General features: G+C 50.3%; 1 protein-coding gene across 1 annotated transcript in view; it reads right to left on the bottom strand.

Moving 5' to 3' along the window:
- LOC105552798 (contactin-associated protein-like 4) overlaps positions 1-8,228 on the bottom strand; it is a 193,941-nt gene that overhangs the window by 64,965 nt on the left and 120,748 nt on the right. The gene's annotated exons all lie outside the window — the stretch shown is intronic.

The following is an 8,228-nucleotide window of genomic DNA, read 5'->3' as shown; positions in this document are numbered from 1 at the left end:
GTGAGCCACTGCGCCTGGCCCTGAATTTATCTTGTTACTAGTGAAAAGATAATTTACTAGGAAAATTAAGTTTAATGAAATTGATTCCACTGGGTTTATGTAGTTTAGTGTATTCAATTCTGTAGAAACAAAACAGAAATGTATCAAGAAAATGTGCCACAGAAGTCCCTGGTTAAGGTGGATTCACAGAGAGAGTCTAGTAAAACTTCAAAAATCTAATAGTCCCAATGCTCCAAAAAAAGAAAAATTCTTCCAGAGCACTGAAATGAAGGAAAACATCCCAATTCTATGAAGCAAGTGTGACCTTGACACCTAAATCTGATAATGACGGGAAGAAAAAGGAATGCACAGACTGGCCACCTGCGAACGTTGACACAAACCTTCTAGCTGTATTATCGGTGCGTGAAGAATGTAATTCCACACAAAGAAAGACACAATATGGCCAGTGATCTATTCCAGTTTCAGTATTAGGAAATCATTAATATGTTTTATCGAATTAAGATATCTAAGGAGAAAAATCATTTGATTACTTGCATAAATGCTGGAAAAACCTTTGATGAATGTTAACATCCATTTCTCATAAAATGTTCTGGATGATAATTATGAAGACACATTCTTGATGTGATTCCATAAATATACACGTGCATGTGATCAGTGTCTTTATTGAGGCGTACATGGTATCTACATGCGTGACATTCACATGTATACCCTCTAAGTGCCTCAGCCCTAAAGACAGTGAGTGTCTCACCAAATGGGCAAGAAGAAAGAGTTCAGTGGAACCGGATGTGATGAGACCATGCTTTCACATACACCAATAATCAAGGACTTAAATGTAAGACCTGAAACTGTAAAAATTCTAGAAGACAACATCAGAAAAAACATTCTAGACATTGGCTTAGGCAAAGATTTCATGACCAAGAACCCAAAAGCAAACGCAATAAAAACAAAGATAAATAGCTGGGACTTAAACTAAATAATAACCAGTTAGAAGACAGAATGATAACTCGGTTTACAACACCAGAATGGGAGATACAATTGTTTAGGGCTGAATTTAACAGAAGATGCACCAAAGGAAAAGAATCTTCTCCAGGAAGGACGAGCTTAGAGCAGGATGCGCCTGGAACCCGTTGGGTAAAATGTAAGAAAGTGCTCAGAGGAGGATGGGGCCTGGCAGGAGGACACGGCTGAAACCCGCCTCGCCTGGGACAGCTGCAGCCCCAGATGACGTCAGGACAGGAGACAGGACACGTTATGAAGAGGGGGAGAGACCCCGACAGTCGGAATGTCGACTGAGGAACGTGCATACGAGGAACAGTGTTACTGAAACAAAACAAACAACAACAACAAAAACACCACCATCTGAACAACAATCAGTAATAATTGATTCAGGCAAGATTAATTAATGGATGCTAAAATAAGTGGGCTGAATCTGAGGCATAAGAGAGTAAGACCGTGGTTTCCTGCATCCCTGAACAAAACACTATTGATCACAAATGCAAAAATGATCATTCATAGTGGGGAATCTGGCAGATGTCATCTGAACCAAACTGTCAAATTAACATCAACAGTAATGGGGCATTATGGGAATAATTAGAGAAATGTAAATACAAATTATGGGTTACAAAATAGCACTGGATCAATATGAATTTCCTGATTTTGATTTTTGGACTCTGGTTATGTAAGAAAACAGCTTTGCTTTTGAGAAATACAGGACGAAATATCTGAGGTTAAAGGAGCATCATGTCTGCAAAATGGACTCTGCAATGATTCAGGACCCGGATACTTATGTGTGTCTATATTGAAATAGAGTGAGAGAGAGACGGAGGTTGAGAGGCAGGTGGGAGGCAGAGGAGACAGAACTCGCTTGGAATTACAAGATGGAATTAGAACCCTTGGAGATCTGGATCGGGGATGCTTTCTGGTGCTTTCTTCTAGAATTGTTATTCTTTTGCCTTTCATATTTGATCTGAAATCCAACTGGAATTGATCTTTATGTGCTGTGAAGTAAAGATAAAGGTTTACTCCTTGCACGTGGATATCTAGTGGACCCGGCTTCATTTATTAAAAAGACCAAACTTTCCACACTCCCTGGTGCTGCCCACAGGACTGTGCACCTGTCTCTGGACGCTCCTTGGTCATTTGATTGTTTCTTCACACCGACGCCTCCACACACACCACACACCTCTGAGTCATTTTACAAGTTTTTGATCTTTTATTTTGACCAATGTCAGACTGGCAGACACACTGCGCGACAGTGGAGAATCCCCGTGCACGCCAGTCCTTCCCTCGCATGCTGTGGGTTGCTGGGTTGAGGCTGTCCCTGGCGTGCACGGGCCCTCTGGGCATCCCTGGCCGTGTCTGCTACAGTCCGTCCTTCACGCTGCCCGGGCGCGCTTGTGTCCAGATTGCATCTCCTCTGCCCTGCGGCTGACTTCAGCGTCACAGCCGAGCGATCCTTACTGGCTAACCCATGGCTCCCGTGTCAGCGCTGGGGTCTTCAGCAGATTCATCAGCTCCCTCCTTTGCTACCGATCCCGACACCCAGCAGGGTCCCAGGGAGCATGCACCATGGAACACTGCATGAGGGCAGCTTCCCAGTGACCGTCGGTCCCAAGGCTGCGTGGGCAGCAGCTCCCGTGCACTGAGGACTGTGGGCTGATGAGCGGCCTCTGCCATCCCACGCAGGCTGCAGCCTCCACGGCCAGAAGCCACCTGCAGGCACAACTCCTGAGGTCAGTCATAACCGGACACAGATCAGGGCCCCAGAGGCCGAATCCCGCCTCTCCGGGTGGGTGGGGTCCACGCTGCCAAAGCGTTCACTTCGCCCTGACCTCTATGTCCAGGGAACGTGGGCGGTGCAGCCCCGGGTGTCCGAGGACTGAGGCTGGCCTGCTCTGCAGACGGGGCTCTTGGTCTCGCAGCCTCAGCCTCGGCTCCATGAGGAGACCGCAGCCCCCGCAGCCCCCACAGGCCCCACACGCCCTGCAGGCCCCGAAGGCCTCCCCCACAGGTTACTTCCAGACTCGCACCTTCCTGGGCACTGACCAGCAGCTGCCCACCCGCCGGCGGTTCCTGCTCATCCTCGCCGAAGGGACACGTGTGGTGTCTAGGGAAACGTGTCCTTCCACACCTGCTTCAGGACTGGGGTCTGGCTGTGCGCACTGCTCTGCCCTTGGGGGGTGGGGTGGGGGGCACGTTCCTTCGCCCCACTCAGGAGGTGCCCCTGGACCCGCAGTGCCTGCTCCTTCCTCTGCACCACGCAAGGCTGACCCCAGGCTCCTCCTCCACCAGCGGCCCCAGCGAGCCTCCCACGGGCCAGGTGTGAGCCCTGGGGAGCATCTCTGGGGTGGACATGGCTGTGGCCGACAGGGCTCTGCCTCTCCTGCACCAGGACTTGTCCAAGCCCTCGGGCCACCTTTGCGTCCATCCTGAGTCCCCAGCTGCTTCAGCAATGGGTCGCTGCTGTGCTCACCCAAATCCACGAGTTGGTGGGCCCACAAAAGCCCGGCCCGCAATGGGCAGGGGCAGGTGCCCAGGTAATTGACGCCCTGTGGCTGCCTCCAGAGTCCTTCCCACTGGCGTTCTCGTCGGGCTAGCGTGGCCTCTTCCCTGAGCTGCCAGGACAGTGCTCTGAGGTGGCCTCACAGACGGAGCGGGTCAGCACGGCCGGGGCGAGACGCAAAGGGATTTCAAGGGCCCTTCCCTACTGATGTTGAGAATAACGTTTTGCTGAATCAAGAGCCACTGTTTTAGTAAAGGCACCGCACCTATCACACCGCTCTGATGAGGCCCCTTAATTTAATCTTCAGGATCCCCCATCTTCCAGCATTGTCGGTTTTGATTTTTCAGGCGCCCTATCAGTGATTTATTTAATCCTCAGGATCCCTCATCTTCCAGCATCGTCGGTTTTGATTTTTCAGGCGCCCTATCAGTGATTTCAGGGGGAAATGATTGAGACCACCGCCTGCCATTCTTCAGGTCTGCAAGGGTGGCGGGGTCTCCTCACTGCTCCTGGGAGATGCTGCTCTGCGTTTCTGGGGAGGGGAGCGGCTGTTTCAGGAGCTTCCATGTGGGTCTTCTCACCGTGAGGTTTCTACTGCGCAGGTCAAGGGGCCTTGGTGGGCTCTTGTGGCAGGTGCACGCTCATTCCAGCGATTCTCAGGGACAAAATAAAATACGGAAAGGAACGGAGAGGGGACCAAGCTCCACTCACTGCCTGGCTGCAGACGCCCACCCTCAGCGGGCCCAGGTGGCGTTTCCAATCCCAGTCGGCATCACACGGACCCTGTAAGACCCAGCAACTGTAGGGCACTGGCTGGGGCTCTCGGCTTCCCTGGTTGGGGTGGGGGTGGCTCACGCTTACTGGGCATCACAAGGGCCTTCCTGTGTCACTGGATCCTGCGTCCAAGACTGGATGAGGGCTCAGGGCCCTCCACTGCAGCCTCCAGGTCCCCAGGCTGACCCTTTCTGCCTGCAAGTCCAGCAGGACGGTCATGGGCCGCCCTTTTTCCTTACCTCCTCTGGGTCCACCAACCGTCCTGCGGCCCCTCTGACCCTGGCCTGGCCACCACCCTGGCCGGGCCCCCTGGGAGAGGGTGCGTCCACATGGCTCCTAGACTACAGGATTCCAGAATCTAAATTGCTCCTGTGGCATTTAGCCCTGCAGCTGCATCCCTGCCCACCAGCCTGGCCTTCCCAGCAGGCCAGGGCCGTCCTGACTGGTGCCCTCTGCCCGTCCTGGAGACCACGGTCAGGAGGTGGGTCCTTGGGAAGTCGCCCGATTCCAGCGTGTGTTCTGGTCTGGGTCTCCCGTCCCTTCCCAGTCTCAGGGACTTGGCTCCAGCACGGCATTCTCCACGGTAGATCAGCACCGTTTTCTGTAAAGGGCCGCATGGTAAGAATTTCAGGCTTTCAGACCACAGGGTCCCTGTCTTGACTCAACCCAGCCGTGGGACTGAGAGCAGCCGTAGTAAAACGTGAAGGAAGAATGCGGCTGCGTGCCAGGAGAACTTTGGAAGATCAGGTTGCGGACAGGACTTGGTTCACAGGCCAGAGTTTGCTAACCTCTGCCTGGGGCCTTCACTGCCACCGTCTCTGACACGTGCATTTCCGCAGATCTTTCAAATTCTTTCAGAATATTCTTAAACTGATGTGTTCCAGCTTTTGTTCATGCCAGGTGAGCAAATGAAAACCTTGCAGTTACAACTGTGAGATCATTTCTGAGTGAACTGATTCCTAAGCTTGTAGACATTCTGTAGCCAAATAAATCATATTGACCAAATTGTGTGTTTTTTTAAGTGATTTTGGTGTTCATGGCCCATATTAAAAGTGCCATAAAAATATAGTATCTGAAGCATTTGAGCTATATGAAATATTTTTTTATTGGTGATAAACATTAAAATATGAATCTAGAGATTTGAAAACATTCTCACTTTATAAATATTGTCTTGTAAGTAAAAACATAAAATCAACGGGGATTCCAGTATTATCTTCAAATATAATAAGCTTTCTGATTTCACATATTGTCTACATATGTGAGGCAATTCCCTTGTTTAGCCATTTTGAAGATCATTTTTAAGCCGTTGATGCTCTGTATTTCCAGAGTGTGGGCCACACTGAGAGATACTTTTCATGTAAACATCCATAAGTCAGACCAGCAGCTTCATCAGATCACGTGGGACAACTCCCATGGGTCCAGCAGTATTTATGCGGGACTTCTCAGAGCCTTTGCTGTGAAAGCACGCACTACGCCTTTCAGAGGTGACACCAAGGATGTGTCACCCCCAACACCCAGGTGATCGTGGACCTGAGGACATGTCACCCCCAACACCCAGGTGATCGTGGATCTGAGGACGTGTCACCCCCAACACTCAGGTGATCGTGGATCTGAGGACGTGTCACCCCCAACACCCAGGTGATCGTGGACCTGAGGACATGTCACCCCCGACACCTGGGTGATCGTGGACCCGTTGGTAGTTGAGAGTGTTGGAGGCCACACTTTGGAAATTGGTTTAGAAAATATGTCCTGTCCACATGAGATTACTTAAATGGACTAAATTAGGTTGAATTTAAACCTTTTAATCCTTTAATGAGGTTATCTTATTGAAGAAATAAAATGTGCATGATTTGTGATAAATTTTTCACAACGAACCAATGAAGTGTTGACAGATGAAATGACGTGATATGTGGGTTTTCTCCACAATCACTGGGATGGGGTGACGAGGTGGGCATATCTACGGCCAAAAGCTGGCCGTGGGCAATGGCTGTTGAGGTTGGGCAATGGGCATGTGGGGGTTCATTAGTACTGTCGTCTCTACTTTTGCATAGATTTGACCTTGCTCATAATGAAAAGGTTAAAAATGAGAAACAACAAACCAAGATAAGAAAGAAAGGAAACCAGTAATTCATTGACCGTAATTTTTAGGCTTCTGGTCACTTGTATCATAGTTCATCAGCGTACATGTCTCTAACTTGTGAGGACGCGACGGAACCTACATCTGTCCTACGCTTCAAGCAATAACAAGAGCACGTCTCACGGAGGAAATCACATGCAATTCACCATTCGTCCCGGTCGGCGTCACAGTTACAGCCGTACTGAGGATCCAGGCAGTCCCTCTCTAACCCACAGGCACACTGGTGGGCGCCGGGAAAAGATCCTCCCCAGTAAGTGTGGGTCTCGTTGGCTCTTCCAGCCCACCAGCTCAGCGCCGTTCCATCTGAAACACAAATCGGAGAAAGGTGACAGCTGCCTGGCCCACTGTCCACCACCCCCAGGGACCCCTCGTCTCCCAGCTCATTAAGAAACCCACAGAGCAAAGAGAAACTCTGCTTTAAAATGGTTTTATTCTCAACACCGTAACAGAATATTGCTTCTTTAAGAATTATAACTGATCTATCTGATTACATTGTATTTCTTAACCCATCACTGGACCACGTATTTTATTAGGAAGTAATACCTAACTCCTTTCGTCACGGTAGTACATAATTTGGAACAGCAAAGTTGTGAAACTTCATCAGGAGCTGCATTAAGAAGTGAGTTGCCATCAAAATAAAAAAATGAACAAACAATCGAAAAGTGATTTGGAAGCTAAAGTTAACCTCTGTGTGAGATCCCGAAAGGCCTGTTGCAATAGAAACAGAACGAAGGCAGCACGTTCCTCTGAGCCCTCAGTCGGCCCCATGGGTTATTACTGAGCAGCCCTGGCTGCAGGCCTGACCCCAGCATCCTGTGACTCCCAGGTGGGGAGCACCCTGCTGTGGCTGGGGGGTTGTTTGGGGCTGAGTTGCGCTTGCTGTTCTGAGAAGGTGCCTGTTCACCTGCAGAGCCGCAGAAGGGAGGGGCAAACCCTCCACCTGCCTGACACAAACACCGTGTTGGGAAACCAGCAACCCCAGTGCCCTCTCAGGGATAAACAGGAGCCTCTGCATCCTGCCTGGGATCCCATGTCGGAGCTGGACCTCTCCGGAATGCTGCAGAATGAGAGGGACCTGGGCAAGCAACGCCCGCAGCACTTAGAAGACGGCCGAGAAGGGAGAGGTGGAGTCCAGCATATGCTGACCCAGGAAGAGGGCCCCCACCTCAGAGAGCCGGGCAGGAGGCAGCTGCTTCCGAGGCGCTGGCCATTTTCTGCGAGTGAAACCAAGGGTCCCACGAGGACCCGGAGCACGTGCCAGTCCCCTGGTGCCTTCTGACTCCACCCAGCGAAGCAGCCTTGGCTCACATGCTGTCGCCTCCCTGGCCAGCGGCTCCCAGAGGTGCTGGGATGAGTGCTGTGAGCATCACCCATGAAGACGAAAGCTCACCGCTGGGAGGCAGGAGGCGTTTAAAATGTTTAATAGATGTTTTTGATAATAACCCTTTAAAACTTTAATTACTTCACCATTATGCTTTCAAAAATCAGAGGGAGGACATTATTGTATTCCAACTTATAACTGTATTTTTACCATCTAAATTACTCATCTAATAACACTGGAATTATCAAATGGCTATAGTGATATCAAGGGTCTTCAGTTGCATTTGTGAGTTTTTAAGCATTCCAGAGATTTGGGGAAGGTTGAAGAAATAACAAAACAAGACAGCAGAAAAGAAAATAAGAAGAGAAATAGGAACCAGTCTACTGAACCAGGGAACGCACCCCACAGGCTCCCAACCCAGTCCCGGCCGGGATCTCCCGCCCAACCTCAGGGCCTCAGCCTCACACCCAAGGCCCTCCCTGCAGGGCTGGCCC

This window comes from Mandrillus leucophaeus, unplaced genomic scaffold, assembly GCF_000951045.1.
Source record: "Mandrillus leucophaeus isolate KB7577 unplaced genomic scaffold, Mleu.le_1.0 Scaffold575, whole genome shotgun sequence".
Classification (NCBI taxonomy): Eukaryota; Metazoa; Chordata; class Mammalia; order Primates; family Cercopithecidae; genus Mandrillus; species Mandrillus leucophaeus.
The sequence above is the reverse complement of the archived record's forward strand: the minus strand, read 5'-3'. Positions and strand labels throughout refer to the sequence as shown.